Source organism: Coregonus lavaretus, assembly GCF_964263955.1.
Source record: "Coregonus lavaretus genome assembly, chromosome: 34".
NCBI lineage: Eukaryota > Metazoa > Chordata > Actinopteri > Salmoniformes > Salmonidae > Coregonus > Coregonus lavaretus.
In genome coordinates, this window is record NC_140021.1 from 21,675,422 (window position 1) to 21,698,928 (window position 23,507).

The 23,507-nt window shown below is 47.1% G+C and overlaps 1 long non-coding RNA gene across 1 annotated transcript in view; it reads right to left on the reverse strand.

The window, feature by feature from the left end:
* Positions 1 to 17,965: 17,965 nt before the first annotated feature.
* LOC311109406 overlaps positions 17,966 to 23,507 on the reverse strand; it is a 78,883-nt gene continuing 73,341 nt past the window's right edge. Inside the window, exon 3 of the long non-coding RNA XR_014610594.1 lies at positions 17,966 to 18,170. This is a non-coding gene — a long non-coding RNA (uncharacterized lncRNA). The remainder of the gene's footprint in view (positions 18,171 to 23,507) is intronic.

A 23,507-nucleotide genomic window follows, 5' to 3' on the forward strand; every position in this document is an offset into this window, starting at 1 on the left:
CTCTGCAGCCGTGCTCAGCTCCCCTCTCTCAACTCCAGCGCCACAGATTCCAGATGCTCTACATTCTTGACATTAGAATGGAAAAGAAATGTAATATGGCCATTCTTGTCATATCCCTCATAGCTCCATTATTAGCTGTGCTGCCTGTGTCGTCTGTGGAAGCTATAAGGCAGGCAGAGGCGCTCAGTGAGTGATAAACAATATGGAGATCTACCTCTCATTACCCCTGGCTATTAAACAGACATCGCCTTGTTGGACAGCAGGGGGATGGGGTTGGATGAGAAGGAAGAAGGGATGACTTGAATCACACACAGAATGAGACACAGACGCACCTATGCCTTACTATACTTGTGAGGACTTTTTGGGGACCAACAATTGATTCCCATTCAAAAACCTATTTTCCCTAACCCTGAACCTAACCCTAATTCTAACCCTAAAACTAACCCCTAAGCCTAAAATAGCCTTTTTACAAGTGAGGACCGGCAAAATGTCCTCACTTCTCTGAATATTTGTTGGTTTACTATTCTTGTGAGGACTGGTACTCACAAGTATAGTAAAACGTACACACACACATTAGAGACATTAAAAGAGAGTATCTGGTAAAACAGTTGTCTTCAAAAGATTTCCATATGTACGTTTTGTGCAACCAGCGCCCACCTATTCCTAGCTAAACTCCCCTTATCTTTTAATGTGGCCGCGGGCCAGTGAACCTTGATAGAACATGCAGCTATGGCCCAGAATAACATAGTAAACGTGAATGGCCTTTAATAAAAGGGAATCAGGGTATGCGTCCCAAATGGCACCCTGTTCCCTATATAGTGCACATATAGGGGATGGGGTGCCATTCGCGACACACCCAGGGTCTTGAGATGTGCCTATCGGAGGGTAGATGGATGCTGGTGTTGGGCTGGACTCTGATGGACAGCTAGGATTTTGGCAATGAGTCAGATGAACTCTTGGATACTATTTCTATGTATCTGCGTGCAGTTTGAAGGAAGTTGCTAACTAAACTCAGCAAAAAAAGAAACGTCTTCTCACTGTCAACTGTGTTTATTTTCAGCAAACTTAACATGTGTAAATATTTGTATGAACATAAGAAGATTCAAAAACATAAACTGAACAAGTTCCACAGACATGTAACAGAAATTGAATAATGTGTCCCTGAACAAAGGGGGGGTCGAAATCAAAAGTAACAGTCAGTATCTGGTGTGGCCACCAGCTGCATTTAGTACTGCAGTGCATCTCCTACTCATGGACTGCACAGAATTTGCCAGTTCTTGCTGTGAGATGTTACCCCACTCATCCACCAAGGCGCCTGCAAGTTCCCGGACATTTCTGGGCGGAATGGCCCTAGCCCTCACCCTCCAATCCAACAGGGCCCAGACGTGCTCAATGGGATTGAGATCCGGGCTCTTCGCTGGCCATGGCAGAACACTGACATTCCTGTCTTGCAGGAAATCACTCACAGAATGAGCAGTATGGCTGGTGGCATTGTCATGCTGGAGGGTCATGTCAGGATGAGCCTGCAGGAAGGGTACCACATGAGGGAGGAGGATGTCTTCCCTGTTACGCACAGCGTTGAGATTGCCTGCAATGACAACAAGCTCAGTCCGATGATGCTGTGACACACCGCCCCAGACCATGACGGAACCTCCACCTCCAAATCGATCCCGCTCCAGAGTACAGGCCTCGGTGTAACGCTCATTCCTTCGACGATAAATGCGAATCCGACCATCACCCCTGGTGAGACAAAACCGTGACTTGTCAGTGAAGAGCACTTTTTGCCAGTCCTGTCTGGTCCAGCGACGGTGGGTTTGTGCCCATAGGCGACGTTGTTGCCAGTGATTTCTGGTGAGGACCTGCCTTACAACAGGCCTACAAGCCCTCAGTCCAGCCTCTCTCAGCCTATTGCGGACAGTCTGAGCACTGATGGAGGGATTGTGCGTTCCTGGTGTAACTCAGGAAAGTTGCTGTTGCCATCCTGTACCTGTCCCGCAGGTGTGATGTTCGGATATACCGATCCTGTGCAGGTGTTGTTACACGTGGTCTGCCACTGCGAGGACGATCAGCTGTCCGTCCTGTCTCCCTGTAGCGCTGTCTTAGGCGTCTCACAGTACGGACATTGCAATTTATTGCCCTGGCCACATCTGCAGTCCTCATGCCTCCTTGCAGCATGCCTAAGGCAGGTTCACGCAGATGAGCAGGGACCCTGGGCATCTTTCTTTTGGTGTTTTTCAGAGTCAGTAGAAAGGCCTCTTTAGTGTCCTAAGTTGTCATAACTGTGACCTTAATTGCCTACCGTCTGTAAGCTGTTAGTGTCTTAACGACAGTTCCACAGGTGCATGTTCATTAATTGTTTATGGTTCATTGAACAAGCATGGGAAACAGTGTTTAAACCCTTTACAATGAAGATCTGTGAAGTTATTTTGATTTTCACAAATTATCTTTGAAAGACAGGGTCCTGAAAAAGGGACGTTTCTTTTTTTGCTGAGTTTAGCTTAAGCACAATTGCTAACTCCTGTTAGCGCAATGACTGAAAGTCTATGTAGACTTCCAGTCATCGATAGCATGCTAGCTGTTCCTGTAGACTTCCAGTCATTGCGCTAACGCTACTTAGCATTGGCTTGCGAAACTACCTTCATACTGGACGCAGATACATAAAAATGGTATCCACGAGTTCACCTGACTCTGGGGAAGTACAGTTGAAGGAAATGTACATACACTTAGGTTGGAGTCATTAAAACTCATTTTTCAACCACTCAACACATTTCTTGTTAACAAACTAGTTTTGGCAAGTCGGTTAGGTCATCTACTTTGTGCATGACACATGTAATTTTTCCAACAATTGTTTACAGACAGATTATTTCACTTATAATTCACTGTATCACAATTCCAGTGGGTCAGAAGTTTACATACACTAAGTTGACTGTGCCTTTAAACAGCTTGGAAAATTCCAGAAAATGATGTCATGGCTTTTGAAGCTTCTGATAGGCTAATTGTCAATTGGAGTTGTACCTGTGGATGTATTTCAAGGCCTACCTTCAAACTCAGTGCCTCTTTGCTTGACATCATGGGTAAATCAAAAGAAATCAGCCAAGACCTCAGAAAAAAAATGGCAGACCTCCACAAGTTTGGTTCATCCTTGGGAGCAATTTCCAAACGCCTGAAGGTACCACGTTCATCTGTTCAAACAATAGTACGCAAGTATAAACACCATGGGACCACAAAGCCGTCATACCGCTCAGGAAGGAGACGCGTTCATTCTCCTAGAGATTAATGTACTTTGGTGCAAAAAGTGCAAATCAATCCCAGAACAACAGCAAAGGACCTTGTGAAGATGCTGGAGGAAACCGGTACAAAAGTATCTATATCCACAGTAAAACGAGTCCTATATCGACATAACCTGAAAGGCCGCTCAGCAAGGAAGAAGCCACTGCACCAAAACCGCCATGAAAAAGTCTGTCTACGGTTTGCAACTGCACATGGGGACAAAGATCGTACTTTTTGGAGAAATGTCCTCTGGTCTGATGAAACAAAAATACAACTGTTTGGCCATAATGACCATCGTTATGTTTGGAGGAAAAAGGGGGATGCTTGCAAGCTGAAGAACACCATCCCAACCGTGACGCACGGGGGTGGCAGCATCATGCTGTGGGGATGCTTTGCTCCATGAGGGACTGGTGCACTTCACAAAATAGATGGCATCATGAGGAAGGAAAATTATGTGGATATATTGAAGCAACATCTCAAGACATCAGTCAGGAAGTTAAAGCTTGGTCGCAAATGGGTCTTCCAAATGGACAATGACCCCAAGCATACTTCCAAAGTTGTGCCAAAATGGCTTAAGGACAACAAAGTCAAGGTATTGGAGTGGCCATCACAAAGCCCTGACCTCAATCCTATAGAACATTTGTGGGCAGAACTGAAAAAGCGTGTGCGAGCAAGGAGGCCTACAAACCTGACTCAGTTACACCAGCTCTGTCAGGAGGAATGGGCCAAAATTCACCCAACTTATTGTGGGAAGCTTATGGAAGGCTAACCAAAACATTTGACCCACGTTAAAAAATGTAAAGGAAATGCTACCAAATACTAATTGAGTGTATGTAAACTTCTGACCCACTGGGAATGTGATGAAAGAAATAAAAGCTGAAATAAATCATTCTCTCTACTATTATTCTGACATTTCACATTCTTAAAATAAAGTGGTGATCCTAACTGACCTAAGACAGGGAATTTTTACTAGGATTAAATGTCAGGGATTGTGAAAAACGGAGTTGAAATGTATTTGGCTAAGTTGTATGTAAACCTCCGACTTCAACTGTACATAATTCCAAAATCCCGACCTATCCCTTTAATGGGGTATTGTGATGAGACATCAGAGATGAGCTTGTCAACAGGTTGTTGATTGTTTGATTACGATCCAACAGATGTTAACCAACAACTGTGCTGTAACATCCCACTAAAGGGATATAACTGTTATTGTAACGTTAGTGAAAGTGTATACAAGGCTACAGAGCAACCACATCATTAGGCCAACCCCCTCTAGTCTGGCTGCTAAGAGTGTAAGAAGGCATCAAGCTATCCTCAGCTAGTCTCACTGCAGACTGAGCATGTAAGAAGGTATAGACACAGGCTCAGACAACAAGGATGCTCTTGTGCATTCAGAAACATCCACCCTGGTCTTACTCTGTGGAGGTAAACCCAGCCATCCCCAAGGGCAAGATTAAGCTAGGATGGATCATGGACCCCCATCCCTCCCTCACAAGGGAGAGGCCATAACCATCTACCCACAGATGGAGAGAGGAAATGGGGCTATCAGGAGTTAAACACCCCCACAGAGCACACAAACACCAGGAGGGAGAACACACCCACGCACGCTCCAGGAGAGCAGACAGACAGACTAGCAGCATCTGCAGCGTACATCAGACAGATGCTCAACTCTCTACAGGAGCGGGAGGTTAGAGTCAAGGCGACCCGCCGACCGACCGATGCGTTGTCTCCCTGCTTTCATTACACACCCGAGCACCTTACTACGATTACTCTCCTCCACTCTAACTCCCATTAGCCTACTCTCTACTCTAGCACTCAGCTAACTTCACACAGACACAAGGCGTAAACAAACCCCTCGGAATTCATCTCTATCTCTCAGGGAGAGTAAGAGGACACTGGCTCTTTAAAGCACTGGAGGAGAGGGACAGCTTGAAATTAGACAGACAGACAGACACAGCATTGATCTGTGTATCGATACTGAACCCAACCGGAGGTGTAATACTGTACTATAACTCCCCTAACTGGGACTGCAATAAAACTCCATCATTCCTGAAGAGGAGAAGAAGGAGGAGGAGGGTGAGGAAGAGGAGAGATGATTAAACACTGCTTGTCTATAGAGGAAGTAACAGAACCCCAATACAGTGAAACTGTTAGACGAGGGTTGAGGTTAAAGTTACATAACCCCTCTATAGAGTTAGACAGTAACAGAACCCCTCTATAGAGTTAGACAGTAACAGTAGCTGGGTTGGGGTTGAGTGTTAAGCAAACCGGATTGGCGATATGACACATCTCTCGGACATCCCACTGTGGCAGGACCCCCTGCGCAATTAAAAAACAATTTCCTGCCGCTTGGCCACTCTGTGAGAATGTCAATTAATGAGAGTGTGTGTGTGTGTGCGCGCATATCAGGTCCCATGTGCAGCGAACAGCAGCCAACAAAGCGTCAGAGAGCGGCTATTAGAAATCAGTCCTAGCAGCCGGTCCTACTATCGGTCTCTCTCTCCCTCACTCTCCCCCTCTCGCTCCTGGGGACACATTCCTTCTCCTCACAAACGCCTCCTTAATCTGCTTCCAAAGTATTTAAACTCTCAAAGTCCCACACCAAAAGGGCCCTTAGTAACCTGAACACTGGGACGGCGTTCCTTTAGAACGTTCAGTTCCCCCACGGTCATATTGTAGAGGCCATTTTCCAGCTTTTTATTGTTTTGCAGGTTTATTTTTTCACTACTTGGTTTCATTTATTAGATCTTAATTTGCGAGAGAGGGCTGTTGTTTTTTTTGGGCCGAGCAGAGCTGAGCCGGTATGAGAAGGCCGCTCCCGCAGCGAAAGAGAGGGAGAGCGAGAGAGAAAGAGAGAGAGAGAGAGAGGGAGAATATTATTTCACTTTTGTTTATTATCTATTTAATTTGCTTTGGCAATGTAAACATATGTTTCCCATGCCAATAAAGCCCTTTGAATTGAATTGAAAGAGAGAGAAACAGAGACAGAGAGCGCAAGAGAGAGAAGGAGAGAGACGGCATGTTCCTAAGTAGGGAGCACTTTCTGTACCATCCGTCTACTCACCCTGTACTTATTCTCCAAATATCCCATAATTAGCATTTTAATGAGACCCATAGATACACACACCAGATAAAGAGGTGCGCTTAGTCCACACACACACACACACACAGAGACACACACCAGATAAAGTGCTCAGCTCAGTCCTTTCTTTCACAGTCGGGGGAAAATATTAGCATTTATAAGTCTGTAGTGTGTAGCTGTAGCTTCTCTGCTATTTCATCAGCGGCTTTGGGGTGATATGAGTTTCAGACAGAGTGATGGAGTAGGCTGTAGGCTGGATAACATCTCAATTGCTCCTGGTGAGATGCCATAAGCCCTGGTGGTCGGCTGTGCTGTTCAGGTCCTCAGGGAGGGAAAGATAAATGTGTCAGTAACCTGCCTGTCTGATATCCGACACATAAATAATAAGGGGTGATGGTCCGCACTCAAAAAGATGTCGCATAAAGCTTCATTTAAATAATATATATATTTTATTTTCACTGCATCAGGGATAGCGTACACAGACGTTTTGGAGCGCGAAGGTCCTCTTTTGATCTCTGACACTGCGGAACCCCCCAGCTACCTACCACCCCGTTTGAATGTGATGGGAAATCCTACAAGGTCACCATTTATCTATATCATTCTACATGTCTACTAATTCTCTGAACACCTAATATATACACTGAACAAAAATATAAATGCAACATGCAACAATTTCAAAGATTTTACTGAGTTACAGTTCATAGAAGGAAATCAGTTAATTTAAATAAATTCATTAGGCCGTAATGTATGGATTTCACGACTGGGCAGGGGCGCAGCCTAGGAGGGCTTAGGCCTACCCACTGGGGAGCTAGCTAATCAGAATGAGTTTTTCCCCACGAAAGGGCTTCATTACAGACAGAAATACTCCTCAGCACCCCCCGTGCGTATTGAAATGTCAGGGATCTTTTATTTCAGCTCATGAAACATGGGACCAACACTTTACATGTTGCATTTATATTTTTGCTCAGTATACATATGATAGACATTACCAGAATTGCATAAAAAATTACATTTCCAAATCCCAATGCATAAATACTCCTGTATTTGTCACCCTTACGCCCCCTCACTTATACAGCTGCACCTCCTAACTCCATGTCTCCTAACTCTCTGCTAAAATGACAATTACACAGATTATTAACCTCTGTCACCATCCTCACACATCTATACAATGCAGATTAGTAATCTCTTATAACACACAGATTAACCTCTGTCTCCCACCTTCCTCACTGGGCTGAGACCACTCACTACAAATCAGCCCTCTCTCTACAATGCTCCTTCCTGTAACATCCCATGTTTGGGGGAAGTGTTGTCACAAGGCGCCGAATCTGTCACTTCAGCAGCCTTACCCTCTGTCACCCTCCTCACCGAGCTACACACACAGCCCTCTTCTTGTAACATTAGTGTTACCAGACACAAGTTGACTCAGGGAGCAGAATCTGTCACTACAGCAGGAATCCTAACCTCAGACATAACATTGTCCTCGCTCCACACCACAGCTCTGTGGCCCGTGGCTCTACGAAGCTGTCGTCCGCGCTCCGCGGCGTTCTGGATTTCACCCGTAAAGCTCTAACTGGACGATCGATGAGGAGAGATGGAGGGATGGAGGGATGGAGGGAATTGGATAGAGAGATGGAGGGATGAAAGGAGGGGAGAGCCCTTACATGTTTTATTTGGAAACAGGGTCTGTGCCAGTAATTGCCTAAAATGACTATAATAGTAATTGATGGTCTGGCTTTTCACTTTGTCTATACGAATTTCCACAACGGGTACGTAAACTCTGTCAAAGCCTAGACAGCCGAGACGAACACACTCTTTATCCATCAACTTTATTTTTTCCTGTGTCTGTCGTCCCCCCTCTCTTTTTCATCCACCCCTTTGTCCTTTTGCTCCTCTTTGTCGGGTTGTGGTTGAGAGAGGGATGGGAGAGGGATGGGAGAGGGGAGAGGTGGACGCGTCCGCACACACACACTCCCAGACAAGGAGACAGGCTCTAATTAGAGCAAGCCTTGACCCCTAACCTCTGACATCATCTGTCTGCGTGTTGAAAGACCTGACATGTCTCTCTCTGACATCATCACAACGAGACAGACACAGACACTGACACATGACGGGAGGACGTATGTGATAGACATTATCACTCAGAGACAGACAGATGACGGAGAGGTGTGTGTGTGAGTGTGCTCATTCGTCTGCTGTGAACACCTGTGAGAACATGTGAGACCTGTGGGGCCAAGAGAAGAACATCAGGAAAGGGGTGAACCAGGTCACTTTGCTATTGTAACGCCTTGGGGATAGGGCTCAGTGTAGTGCATAGGGGTTAGGGTTCATTATAGTGCATAGAGGAAAGGGCTCAGTGTAGTGCATAGGGGTTAGGGTTCATTATAGTGCATAGTGGATATGATTCAGTGTAGTGCATAGGGGATAGGGTTCATTGTAGTGCATAGAGGATAGGATTCAGTGTAGTGCATAGGGGTTAGGGTTCATTATAGTGCATAGTGGATATGATTCAGTGTAGTGCATAGGAGTTAGGGTTCATTGTAGTGCATAGGGGTTAGGGTTCATTGTAGTGCATAGGGGTTAGGGTTCATTGTAGTGCATAGGGGATAGGGTTCATTGTAGTGCACAGAAGATAGGATTCAGTGTAGTGCATAGGGGTTAGGGTTCAGTGTAGTGCATAGGGGATAGGGTTCAGTGTAGTGCACAGAGGATAGGATTCAGTGTAGTGCATAGGGGTTAGGGTTCAGTGTAGTGCATAGGGGATAGGGTTCAGTGTAGTGCATAGGGGATAGGGTTCATTGTAGTGCATAGGGAATAGGATTCATTGTAGTGCATAGGGGATAGGGGATAGGGTTCATTGTAGTGCATAGGGGATAGGGTTCATTGTAGTGCATAGGGGATAGGGTTCAGTGTAGTGCATAGGGGATAGGGGATAGGGTTCATTGTAGTGCATATGGGATAGGGTTCATTGTAGTGCATAGGAGATAGGGGATAGGGTTCAGTGTAGTGCATAGGGGATAGGTTTTTTTGTAGTGCATAGAGGATAGGGTTCAGTGTAGTGCATAGGGGATAGGGGATAGGGTTCATTGTAGTGCATAGGGGATAGGGTTCATTGTAGTGGATAGGGAATAGGGTTCATTGTAGTGTATAGGGGATAGGATTCATGGTAGTGCATAGGGGATAGGGGATAGGGTTCAGTGTAGTGCATAGGGGATAGGGTTCATTGTAGTGCATAGGGGATAGGGTTCATTGTAGGGGATAGGGGATAGGGGATAGGGTTCATTGTAGTGCATAGGGGATAGGGGATAGGGTTCAGTGTAGTGCATAGGGGATAGGGGATAGGGTTCAGTGTAGTGCATAGGGGATAGGGTTCATTGTAGGGGATAGGGTTCATTGTAGTGCATAGGGGATAGGGTTCATTGTAGTGCATAGGGGATAGGGGATAGGGTTCATTGTAGTGCATAGGGGATAGGGGATAGGGTTCATTGTAGTGCATAGGGGATAGGGGATAGGGTTCAGTGTAGTGCATAGGGGATAGGATTCATTGTAGTGCATAGGGGATAGGGGATAGGGTTCAGTGTAGTGCATAGGGAATAGGGTTCATGGTAGTGCATAGGGGATAGGGTTCATTGTAGTGCATAGGGGATAGGGTTCATTGTAGTGCATAGGGGATAGGGGATAGGGGATAGGGTTCAGTGTAGTGCATAGGGGATAGGGTTCAGTGTAGTGCATAGGGGATAGGGGATAGGGTTCATTGTAGTGGATAGGGTTCAGTGTAGTGCATAGGGGATAGGGTTCATTGTAGTGCATAGGGGATAGGGTTCATTGTAGTGCATAGGGGATAGGGTTCATTGTAGTGCATAGGGAATAGGGTTCATGGCAGTGCATAGGGGATAGGGGATAGGGTTCATTGTAGTGCATAGGGGATAGGGTTCATTGTAGTGCATAGGGGATATGGGGATAGGGTTCAGTGTAGTGCATAGGGGATAGGGGATAGGGTTCAGTGTAGTGCATAGGGGATAGGGGATAGGGTTCAGTGTAGTGCATAGGGGATAGGGGATAGGGTAGTGCATAGGGGATAGGGGATAGGGTTCAGTGTAGTGCATAGGGGATAGGGTTCATTGTAGTGCATAGGGGATAGGGTTCATTGTAGTGCATAGGGGATAGGGGATAGGGTTCATTGTAGTGCATAGGGAATAGGGTTCATGGTAGTGCATAGGGGATAGGGGATAGGGTTCATTGTAGTGCATAGGGGATAGGGTTCATTGTAGTGCATAGGGGATAGGGGATAGGGTTCAGTGTAGTGCATAGGGGATAGGGGATAGGGTTCAGTGTAGTGCATAGGGGATAGGGGATAGGGTTCAGTGTAGTGCATAGGGGATAGGGTTCAGTGTAGTGCATAGGGGATAGGGGATAGGGTTCATTGTAGTGCATAGGGGATAGGGTTCATTGTAGTGCATAGGGGATAGGGTTCATTGTAGTGCATAGGGAATAGGGTTCATGGTAGTGCATAGGGGATAGGGGATAGGGTTCATTGTAGTGCATAGGGGATAGGGTTCATTGTAGTGCATAGGGGATAGGGGATAGGGTTCAGTGTAGTGCATAGGGGATAGGGGATAGGGTTCAGTGTAGTGCATAGGGGATAGGGTTAATTGTAGTGGATAGGGGATAGGGTTCAGTGTAGTGCATAGGGGATAGGGTTCAGTGTAGTGTATAGGAGATAGGGTTCAGTGTAGTGCATAGGGGATAGGGTTCATTGTAATGCATAGGGGATAGGGTTCAGTGTAGTGCATAGGGGATAGGGGATAGGGTTCATTGTAGGGGATAGGGGATAGGGTTCATTGTAGTGCATAGGGGATAGGGTTCATTGTAGTGGATAGGGGATAGGGTTCATTGTAGTGTATAGGGGATAGGGTTCATGGTAGTGGATAGGGTTCAGTGTAGTGCATAGGGGATAGGGTTCATTGTAGTGCATAGGGGATAGGGTTCATTGAAGGGGATAGGGGATAGGGGATAGGGTTCATTGTAGTGCATAGGGGATAGGGGATAGGGTTCAGTGTAGTGCATAGGGGATAGGGGATAGGGTTCAGTGTAGTGCATAGGGGATAGGGTTCAGTGTAGTGCATAGGGGATAGGGTTCATTGTAGTGCATAGGGGATAGGGTTCAGTGTAGTGCATAGGGGATAGGGTTCATTGTAGTGCATAGGGGATAGGGTTCATTGTAGTGCATAGGGGATAGGGGATAGGGTTCATTGTAGTGCATAGGGAATAGGGTTCATGGTAGTGCATAGGGGATAGGGGATAGGGTTCATTGTAGTGCATAGGGGATAGGGTTCAGTGTAGTGCATAGGGGTTAGGGTTCAGTGTAGTGCATAGGGGATAGGGGATAGGGTTCAGTGTAGTGCATAGGGTTCAGTGTAGTGCATAGGGGATAGGGTTCATTGTAGTGCATAGGGGATAGGGTTCATTGTAGTGCATAGGGAATAGGGTTCATGGTAGTGCATAGGGGATATGGGGATAGGGTTCATTGTAGTGCATAGGGGATAGGGGATAGGGTTCAGTGTAGTGCATAGGGGATAGGGGATAGGGTTCAGTGTAGTGCATAGGGGATAGGGGATAGGGTTCAGTGTAGTGCATAGGGGATAGGGTTCAGTGTAGTGCATAGGGGATAGGGGATAGGGTTCATTGTAGTGCATAGGGGATAGGGTTCATTGTAGTGCATAGGGGATAGGGGATAGGGTTCAGTGTAGTGCATAGGGGATAGGGTTCAGTGTAGTGCATAGGGGATAGGGTTCAGTGTAGTGCATAGGGGATAGGGTTAATTGTAGTGCATAGGGGATAGGGGATAGGGTTCAGTGTAGTGCATAGGGGATAGGGTTCAGTGTAGTGTATATGAGATATGGGATAGGGTTCAGTGTAGTGCATAGGGGATAGGGTTCATTGTAGTGCATAGGGGATAGGGTTCAGTGTAGTGCATAGGGGATAGGGGATAGGGTTCATTGTAGTGCATAGGGGATAGGGTTCATTGTAGTGCATAGGGGATAGGGGATAGGGTTCATTGTAGTGCATAGGGGATAGGGTTCATTGTAGTGGATAGGGGATAGGGTTCATTGTAGTGTATAGGGGATAGGGTTCATGGTAGTGGATAGGGGATAGGGTTCAGTGTAGTGCATAGGGGATAGGGTTCATTGTAGTGGATAGGGGATAGGGTTCATTGTAGTGCATAGGGGATAGGGGATAGGGTTCATTGTAGTGGATAGGGTTCAGTGTAGTGCATAGGGGATAGGGTTCATTGTAGTGCATAGGGGATAGGGTTCATTGTAGTGCATAGGGGATAGGGTTCAGTGTAGTGCATAGGGGATAGGGTTCAGTGTAGTGCATAGGGGATAGGGGATAGGGTTCATTGTAGTGGATAGGGTTCAGTGTAGTGCATAGGGGATAGGGTTCATTGTAGTGCATAGGGGATAGGGTTCATTGTAGTGCATAGGGGATAGGGTTCATTGTAGTGCATAGGGAATAGGGTTCATGGTAGTGCATAGGGGATAGGGGATAGGGTTCATTGTAGTGCATAGGGGATAGGGTTCATTGTAGTGCATAGGGGATATGGGGATAGGGTTCAGTGTAGTGCATAGGGGATAGGGGATAGGGTTCAGTGTAGTGCATAGGGGATAGGGGATAGGGTTCAGTGTAGTGCATAGGGGATAGGGGATAGGGTTCAGTGTATTGCATAGGGGATAGGGTTCAGTGTAGTGCATAGGGGATAGGGGATAGGGTTCATTGTAGTGCATAGGGGATAGGGTTCATTGTAGTGCATAGGGGATAGGGTTCATTGTAGTGCATAGGGAATAGGGTTCATGGTAGTGCATAGGGGATAGGGGATAGGGTTCATTGTAGTGCATAGGGGATAGGGTTCATTGTAGTGCATAGGGGATAGGGGATAGGGTTCAGTGTAGTGCATAGGGGATAGGGGATAGGGTTCAGTGTAGTGCATAGGGGATAGGGGATAGGGTTCAGTGTAGTGCATAGGGGATAGGGTTCAGTGTAGTGCATAGGGGAGAGGGGATAGGGTTCATTGTAGTGCATAGGGGATAGGGTTCATTGTAGTGCATAGGGGATAGGGTTCATTGTAGTGCATAGGGAATAGGGTTCATGGTAGTGCATAGGGGATAGGGGATAGGGTTCATTGTAGTGCATAGGGGATAGGGTTCATTGTAGTGCATAGGGGATAGGGGATAGGGTTCAGTGTAGTGCATAGGGGATAGGGGATAGGGTTCAGTGTAGTGCATAGGGGATAGGGTTAATTGTAGTGGATAGGGGATAGGGTTCAGTGTAGTGCATAGGGGATAGGGTTCAGTGTAGTGTATAGGAGATAGGGGATAGGGTTCAGTGTAGTGCATAGGGGATAGGGTTCATTGTAATGCATAGGGGATAGGGTTCAGTGTAGTGCATAGGGGATAGGGGATAGGGTTCATTGTAGGGGATAGGGGATAGGGTTCATTGTAGTGCATAGGGGATAGGGTTCATTGTAGTGGATAGGAGATAGGGTTCATTGTAGTGTATAGGGGATAGGGTTCATGGTAGTGGATAGGGGATAGGGTTCAGTGTAGTGCATAGGGGATAGGGTTCATTGTAGTGCATAGGGGATAGGGTTCATTGAAGGGGATAGGGGATAGGGGATAGGGTTCATTGTAGTGCATAGGGGATAGGGGATAGGGTTCAGTGTAGTGCATAGGGGATAGGGGATAGGGTTCAGTGTAGTGCATAGGGGATAGGGTTCAGTGTAGTGCATAGGGGATAGGGTTCATTGTAGTGCATAGGGGATAGGGTTCAGTGTAGTGCATAGGGGATAGGGTTCATTGTAGTGCATAGGGGATAGGGTTCATTGTAGTGCATAGGGGATAGGGGATAGGGTTCATTGTAGTGCATAGGGAATAGGGTTCATGGTAGTGCATAGGGGATAGGGGATAGGGTTCATTGTAGTGCATAGGGGATAGGGTTCAGTGTAGTGCATAGGGGTTAGGGTTCAGTGTAGTGCATAGGGGATAGGGGATAGGGTTCAGTGTAGTGCATAGGGTTCAGTGTAGTGCATAGGGGATAGGGTTCATTGTAGTGCATAGGGGATAGGGTTCATTGTAGTGCATAGGGAATAGGGTTCATGGTAGTGCATAGGGGATATGGGGATAGGGTTCAGTGTAGTGCATAGGGGATAGGGGATAGGGTTCAGTGTAGTGCATAGGGGATAGGGGATAGGGTTCAGTGTAGTGCATAGGGGATAGGGGATAGGGTTCAGTGTAGTGCATAGGGGATAGGGTTCAGTGTAGTGCATAGGGGATAGGGGATAGGGTTCATTGTAGTGCATAGGGGATAGGGTTCATTGTAGTGCATAGGGGATAGGGTTCATTGTAGTGCATAGGGAATAGGGTTCATGGTAGTGCATAGGGGATAGGGGATAGGGTTCATTGTAGTGCATAGGGGATAGGGTTCATTGTAGTGCATAGGGGATAGGGGATAGGGTTCAGTGTAGTGCATAGGGGATAGGGTTCAGTGTAGTGCATAGGGGATAGGGTTAATTGTAGTGCATAGGGGATAGGGGATAGGGTTCAGTGTAGTGCATAGGGGATAGGGTTCAGTGTAGTGTATAGGAGATATGGGATAGGGTTCAGTGTAGTGCATAGGGGATAGGGTTCATTGTAGTGCATAGGGGATAGGGTTCAGTGTAGTGCATAGGGGATAGGGGATAGGGTTCATTGTAGTGCATAGGGGATAGGGTTCATTGTAGTGCATAGGGGATAGGGGATAGGGTTCATTGTAGTGCATAGGGGATAGGGTTCATTGTAGTGGATAGGGGATAGGGTTCATTGTAGTGTATAGGGGATAGGGTTCATGGTAGTGGATAGGGGATAGGGTTCAGTGTAGTGCATAGGGGATAGGGTTCATTGTAGTGGATAGGGGATAGGGTTCATTGTAGTGTATAGGGGATAGGGTTCATGGTAGTGGATAGGGGATAGGGTTCAGTGTAGTGCATAGGGGATAGGGTTCATTGTAGTGCATAGGGGATAGGGTTCATTGTAGGGGATAGGGGATAGGGGATAGGGTTAATTGTAGTGCATAGGGGATAGGGGATAGGGTTCAGTGTAGTGCATAGGGGATAGGGGATAGGGTTCAGTGTAGTGCATAGGGGATAGGGTTCATTGTAGTGCATAGGGGATAGGGTTCATTGTAGTGCATAGGGGATAGGGGATAGGGTTCATTGTAGTGCATAGGGAATAGGGTTCATGGTAGTTCATAGGGGATAGGGGATAGGGTTCATTGTAGTGCATAGGGGATAGGGTTCAGTGTAGTGCATAGGGGTTAGGGTTCAGTGTAGTGCATAGGGGATAGGGGATAGGGTTCAGTGTAGTGCATAGGGGATAGGGTTCATTGTAGTGCATAGGGGATAGGGTTCATTGTAGTGCATAGGGAATAGGGTTCATGGTAGTGCATAGGGGATAGGGGATAGGGTTCATTGTAGTGCATAGGGGATAGGGTTCATTGTAGTGCATAGGGGATAGGGGATAGGGTTCAGTGTAGTGCATAGGGGATAGGGGATAGGGTTCAGTGTAGTGCATAGGGGATAGGGTTCAGTGTAGTGCATAGGGGATAGGGGATAGGGTTCATTGTAGTGCATAGGGGATAGGGTTCAGTGTAGTGCATAGGGGATAGGGTTCATTGTAGTGCATAGGGGATAGGGTTCATTGTAGTGCATAGGGGATAGGGGATAGGGTTCAGTGTAGTGCATAGGGGATAGGGTTCAGTGTAGTGCATAGGGGATAGGGGATAGGGTTCAGTGTAGTGCATAGGGGATAGGGGATAGGGTTCAGTGTAGTGCATAGGGGATAGGGGATAGGGTTCAGTGTAGTGCATAGGGGTTAGGGTTCAGTGTAGTGCATAGGGGATAGGGGATAGGGTTCAGTGTAGTGCATAGGGGTTAGGGTTCAGTGTAGTGCATAGGGGATAGGGGATAGGGTTCAGTGTAGTGCATAGGGGTTAGGGTTCAGTGTAGTGCATAGGGGATAGCGGATAGGGTTCAGTGTAGTGCATAGGGGTTAGGGTTCAGTGTAGTAGTTGTAACTGAGTTCAAGCGAAAAGATTCAGAAAGTATTCACACCCCTTGACTTATTCCACATTTTGTTGTGTTACAGCCTGAATTTAACATTGATTACATTTAGATGTTTTTCTCACTGGCCTACATGTTTTTCAATTTTTTTACAAGTTAATTAAAAATGAAAAGCTTAAATGTCTTGAGCCAATGCCTAGCAAAGAAAGGCACCTATTGGTAGATGGTTAAAATAAAAAAAAAGCAGACATTGAATATCCCTTTGAGCATGGTTAAGTTAATAATTATATTTTGGATGGTGTACATTTGTGGCGTCCTTCCTAACTCAGTTTGCCGGAGAGGAAGGAAACGTCTTCGGATGGGACGTTATACAGCTGTCCTGACTCTCTGTGGTCACTAAAGATCCCATGGCACCTATCGTAAGAGTAGGGGTGTTAACCCCGGTGTCCTGGCTAAATTCCCAATCTGGCCCTCATACCATGTACAGAATACAAATATTCCAAAACATGCATCCTGTTTGCAACAAGGCACTAAAGTAATACTACAAAAAAAAGTGGCAAAGCAATTCACTTTTGGTCCTAAATACAAATACAACACATTACCGAGTCCCACTCGACATATTTTCAAGCATAGTGGTGGCTGCATCATGTTATGGGTATGCTTGTAATCGTTATGGACTGGGGAGTTTATCAGGATAAAAAATAAGCAGAATGGAGCTAAGCACAGGCAAATCCTAGAGGAAAACCTGGTTCAGCCTGCTTTCCACCAGACACTGGGAGGTGAATTCACATTTCAGCAGGACAATAACCTAAAACACAAGGCCAAATCTACACTGGAGTTGCTTACCAAGAAGACAGTGAATGTTCCTGAGTGGCCGAGTTACAGTTTTGACTTAAATCTATGGCAAGACCTGAATATGGCTGTCTAGCAATGATCAACAACCAATTTGACAGAGCTTGAATAATTTTGAAAAGAATGATGGGCAAATGTTGCCCAATCCGGGTGTGGAAAGCTCTTAGAGACTTACCCAGAAAGACTCACAGCTGTAATCGCTGACAAAGGTGCTTCCACAAAATATTGACTCAAGGGTGTGAATACTTACGTAAATTAGATATATCTGTATTTCATTTTATATAAATTAGCAAAGATTTCTAAAAACATGTTTTCTCTTTGTCATTATGGGGTATTGTATGTAGATGGGTGAGAGATAAAAAAAATATATTTAATCTATTTTGAATTCAGGCTGTAACACAACAAAATGTGGAATAAGTCAAGGGGTATGAATACTTCTGAAGGCACTGTATGGACTATGCTTCTTTCTAAAACCTACAGTGGAGACAGAATCCGGCGTATTGGGAATAGGGAACAGGGTTGCGTTTGAACAGCCTTAAGGGCACAGAGTTAGTGCAGTGTATAAATGGGATATAATGGGTAGGAGGCAATGCATAATGAATAGGGAACAGGGTTTAGTAATGTACAGCTGAAAGCGAACAGAGTTCATCACATCATTCAGTACCTGAGTCATTTCCAGATCCGGTGGCCAGGGCCGGCATGGTTCCTGCCTGGATGTGGAATATCAGAGTGAGGTATGAGAGTAGCACTGCTCAGCCACACTGCAGCAGCAGGCAGGGAAGGGTAGAGGGTTCAGTCTCCTTTCCTTTCCTCCGTCACCCTCAGTCCAAGGTGTCTCTCCCTAGGATTTATGCCATGGGTGGCCGGCGTTCCCTAGAAGAGAGAGGAGAGGGCAGGAATTTAGGCACTGCTCATCACCGCCACACGCACAAGTGTGTGTGTGGATGGTGTGTGTGTGTGTGTGTGTGTGTGGTAGGTTGTTGGACCTGGAAGAAAGCAATTGTACACATCAATGAAGGAGGTTGTTCAGCAGAGGAGAGCAAAAATGTGTTGGTTCGTAAAAACAGAGGGTCAACTGTGAACACACACACACAGGGACAAAAACACACACACACACACACACACACACACACACACACACACACACACACACACACACAGGGACAAAAACACACACACACAGGGACAGGAACACACACCATTCCAGAGCGTTATTCCCCGTTTCAACGGCCAGCGGAAACATAGGAAACACAATCCGGCTCACGGGAGAACACTGCAGAGCAGACCTGTGAAAAATCAAACGAGCGTGGAAATGTGTGGCTTCGTAAATACAACCTGTGAACTGTGAACCCATCCACAGAGAAAAGAGAGAGAGCGGAGGAAAATTAAAAGACAAAAACAAAACTCGGACTCAGACTCACACACACACACACACACACACAGCTCCGGCCTATTAAACACAGCGAGGGAAAAACAGCTAAGGTACTGCTAAGCTAATTGGAAGAAGATTCCCGGATATTTCCTCTATCCCTGAAAGACGTGCGTGTGTCCCCGTTTTGGGATTCTCTATGGAGGTGGAGGATCCCAGGAATGTCAGGAGTCAGGACACCAGAGGAAGAAACACACCTACACACACATCGTCAATACAGACATACGCACGCACACAGCCACAAATGCTCACACTCAGGCTCTCCATCACACACTCACATACTCTTTCTCTCTCACTTGAACAGTATAAAGGCCTTTATAAACTGGGTGGTTTGAGTCCTGAATGCTGATTGGCTGAAATCCATGATATATCACGGGTATGACAAAACATTTCCTTTTTACTCTTCTAATTACGTTGGTAACCAGTTTATAATAGCAATAAGGCACCTCGGGAGTTTGTGGTATATGGCCAATATACCACGGCTAAGAGCTGTTCTTAGGCACGACGCAAAAATATTGGCCATATACCACACCCCCTCGGGCCTTTTTGCTTAAATATAACATGACATAGATCATGTGTGATATGTGTGCAGGTGGGAATGTGTCAGTGAGCTAGCTGCAGTCATTGTGTCAGAGAGCTGGATCAAGGGTTCGGGGAGGCCTCAGAGGACATTACCTATTGAACTCTGTCCTCCAGCCAACCCCAGCAGACAGACAGGCAGGTGCTGCTACTGTAGCACAGCAGCAAGCCGGCATTAGGGACACACACAACTAGGGCTGGGCTGGGCTGGGGCTGTGGTGGCGTCCCCTGGAAGACCCCAGCCCCTGGCCCCCCCAGTCTTTCATCCACCCCTCCTCGACCCTCCACCCCTGGCTGGCCTGGATTCACACCGACGCATCACTTATTAAACGCTTTACTGCTCCCCACCACACAAACGCGCACACTCTCCCGTAAGCCCCCCTCCCCTTCCCCCAAGACACACCCTTCCCCCTGTATGCTCCATTTCTCCCCCTGGTCCGTTCACTAGGCCCCAGGGGCCCCTACCTACCATGTACCTCTCCCTCTCCTCCTCACATCTCCCTCCCTCCCTAACCATGCTGCTCAGGTCTAGACTCCTGACTAACCATGCTGCTCAGGTCTAGACTCCTGACTAACCATGCTGCTCAGGTCTAGAATCCTCAATAACCATGCAGCTCAGGTCTAGACTCCTCCCTAACCATGCTGCTCAGGTCTACACTCCTCACTAACCATGCTGCTCAGGTCTAGACTCCTCACTAACCATGCTGCTCAGGTCTAGACTCCTCACTAACCATGCTGCTCAGGTCTAGACTCCTCCCTAACCATGTGGCTCAGGTCTAGACTCCTCACTAACCATGTGGCTCAGGTCTAGACTCCTCCCTAACCATGTGGCTCAGGTCTAGACTCCTCACTAACCATGTGGCTCAGGTCTAGACTCCTCACTAACCATGCTGCTCAGGTCTAGACTCCTCACTAACCATGCTGCTCAGGTCTAGACTCCTCACTAACCATGCTGCTCAGGTCTAGACTCCTCACTAACCATGCTGCTCAGGTCTAGACACCTCACTAACCATGTGGCTCAGGTCTAGACTCCTCCCTAACCATGCTGCTCAGGTCTAGAATCCTCAATAACCATGCAGCTCAGGTCTAGACTCCTCACTAACCATGCTGCTCAGGTCTAGACTCCTCACTAACCATGCGGTTCAGGTCTAGACTGCTCACTAACCATGCTGCTCAGGTCTAGACTCCTCACTAACCATGCTGCTCAGGTCTAGACTCCCACATGCTTCAGCAGCCCAGGCCGCCATCAAAGCCCGGCTGTAAATGTAGAGAACGGTGGCCAGCCAATAACATTTAACCTAAGGCCAGCCAATAACATTTAACCTAAGGCCAGCAAATAACATTTAACCTAAGGCTCCTAACAACATGGGGCTCAATGACCCACCCTAGACAAGTGCCAACTGCCAAGCTACAGTCACTACCAGTCTGCTCCACTCTCTGTCTGAACCCCGTATGATACCACACAGGCAGCCCAACACAGGATGGCTTAAAGGCAGAAAGAGCAGAGAGAGAAGACAGACCCCTCTCTGAAATGAGCCACAGCCACCTACTGTGTCTGATCCCCTCCTTCCCGGCACCATGGCTCCTATGGTGGCGGCTGAGTTCTGACAGCTATTGGTCCCATGCGGAGTGAGGGTGGTTCCAAGGCGCTGTGTGTCAGGGTGTTCTGCAGGCAGCTAGCTAGCTAACACCGCTAACATGCAAAAGAGCTTCCAAGCAGATCCACCATGCTCTGCACTCTCTCAGGCCAAAATACCTCCATCAGGACCCCCTTCAGCAGGTCTAACACACACCCTCCACTGGACCCCCAATGGAGCCCGATGGAGCAGAGCACTCGCTGGGTCAAAGGGTGTTGGAGCGTGCACTAGGCCTCGGCTGTGCTCTGTGTCGTTCCTATGTGGCTTGGGGCTTTAGCTGTGTTTGGAGAAGCTGCAGAGTGGTTTAGATTGAGAAACATATGCAGGACCAGGGAGTGTTTCCTAGCACATACAGGAGCGCCGTGGTGGCCGTGGTGTGGATCACAGACGGAGTGTTTTACATTTGTACAAACACACATGTCTGGGTGTAAATCAGCGGAGACGCTAGCTCATGTTGCGTAACGGTGTCTGACACGCCGGGTTGTGAACGCACCTCGGGGACGACCGCTACCTCCAGGTGAGAGAAAAACCTGCTGCGGAAAATAACACCTCAGCAACATGAACCGGGAAAGACCGCAAGGCAGACCCAATTCCCAGTCATATAAAACACACGTTTAGTTCCAGGAGTTTGACGTTTTTAGGCCGGGAGTTTTTGAAATCTGGAGATAAGACGTGGTGAATTCACAGAACAACAGTAAAGAATGTATCACTTTTCCATTCCGAGGGGAAGTGTAGGACGCGGGACAATTCAGACCTTGCAGCTCCTTTGTTACGCCTGCTAGATTTGGAGCACAGCTGTCTTTCCACACACACACACACACACACACACACACACACACACACACACACACAGCGAGAGTAAATGTATAGACCAAACCGTCAAGTGCAATCAAAGTTCAGTCCTGTTCCACACCATAAGCCTACATACATCCCATAAAAAATGCTAAAGAGTCCAGCAGAGACCAGGGGGAGTCCCAAATGGCACCCTGTTCCCTTTCTAGTGCACTAGGGCCCATAGGGCTCTGGTCAAAATCAGTACACTACATAGGAAATAGGGTGCCATTTGGGACACAGAAGGTGCAGCTCAGCGACAGCAGGCGCCTCAGGCCTGGACCACAGGATCCTACAAGACTTCTCCAACAGCTCTGCTTTGAACACAGGAGGACAAAAGCAGCAGTAGCCACTGAGCTCATGTCAAAAGAATTGACCAACGCTAAACCAGCCCTGTATTTCACAGTCACAGAGCAGGGTAAGGGACAGGGGTAAGGTTTAGTCATACCAGTGTGATTGGAATGACAGACAGAGACTGAGGGGGACTTGTTAGGGAGATTGATCTGCCTGCCTTGCAGTGCTGCAGGATTCAGGAATTTCGGCTGTGGTTTTCAGACGGCATCCCTATGAGGAATTACAGCAATTTTCCCAAATCAAAGTGGGATCCATCTTTCCGTCCGGGGCCTTGGGAAGGCCAGGAAGCGTACCGCGGCACCGAGAGCACCTGAGACTTTTACGACGCCCGAAAGGCCTGTAACCACTGAACTTCAAGACAGTCCAAGTCAAGATGCTTTATTCAGCCATGGCTTGGTTCTCCTCTGTACAAATCACACAGAATCAGGTTTGAGTGTAGAGGGGGGAGGCAAAGCAACTTTGCCATGTGGAGAAGAAAAGAGCAAGGAATGAGCCTGATCGCAATGAAAGGTATGCCTTCTACTTCTCCCATGTGTAGCTGACACACACAGTGCCCTGAAATGGTGCTGCTGACATCTAGGGGCCAAATATCCAACTACAGCCAGAATCCCCTCCACTCTTACATCTACAACACAGGAAGTCACCCTGGACAAGACAAACCGCAGCAGCTTACTAAACAAAGGAAAGCTTGCATCACATGTTAGGAGACACGCTGTATCTGTTTAGTCTTGCTCAGTGTGAAACCTGAAGTCCCATCAGTTATTTGAAGAGAAAACAGCCCGAGGGGGAACGGGCAATACGGAGGATAGAAGAGAGGGATGGGGGGATGAAGACGGGTTGTTCTTTTTTACCCTTTTCGAAAAACAGGCCAGTCTGGGCTAGGATGGGAGGAGCCACCAGGGACCCAGCTGGAAGTCAAAGAGAAGGAGAGAGAAGGGATGAGGAAATACAACAGGCTATGAAAACACACACTCTTACTCTGTCATTAAAAACTATACTATCCTCCAAACCTCCAAAACACACTCTTTACTATCCTCTGAGGTTCAGAGATATTAGCCTAGGTTACTCCAATGTCCAGTACTGAGAGAAAAACACCAGCGGTCCATCTCATTCTCTGGAACATTCTCATGATTGTCACAATGTATGAAATCAACAGTTTAAGCATAGTTATTAGACAATTGCTCTTTTGGATGGCAATTTATGGGAATTCAGTGTGGAAAAATGACACTTTCATTTTCCTGCTGTAAAACAGTATATCGGCAGATATCGGTATCAGTAAATTTTGTCCCCCCCCAAAAAATCGGTATCGGACCCCAAAAAAACATATCGGTCGGGCTCGGTAGCGGGTAGGAGTGGAGTCTGACAGCCCCAGGGTGCTGT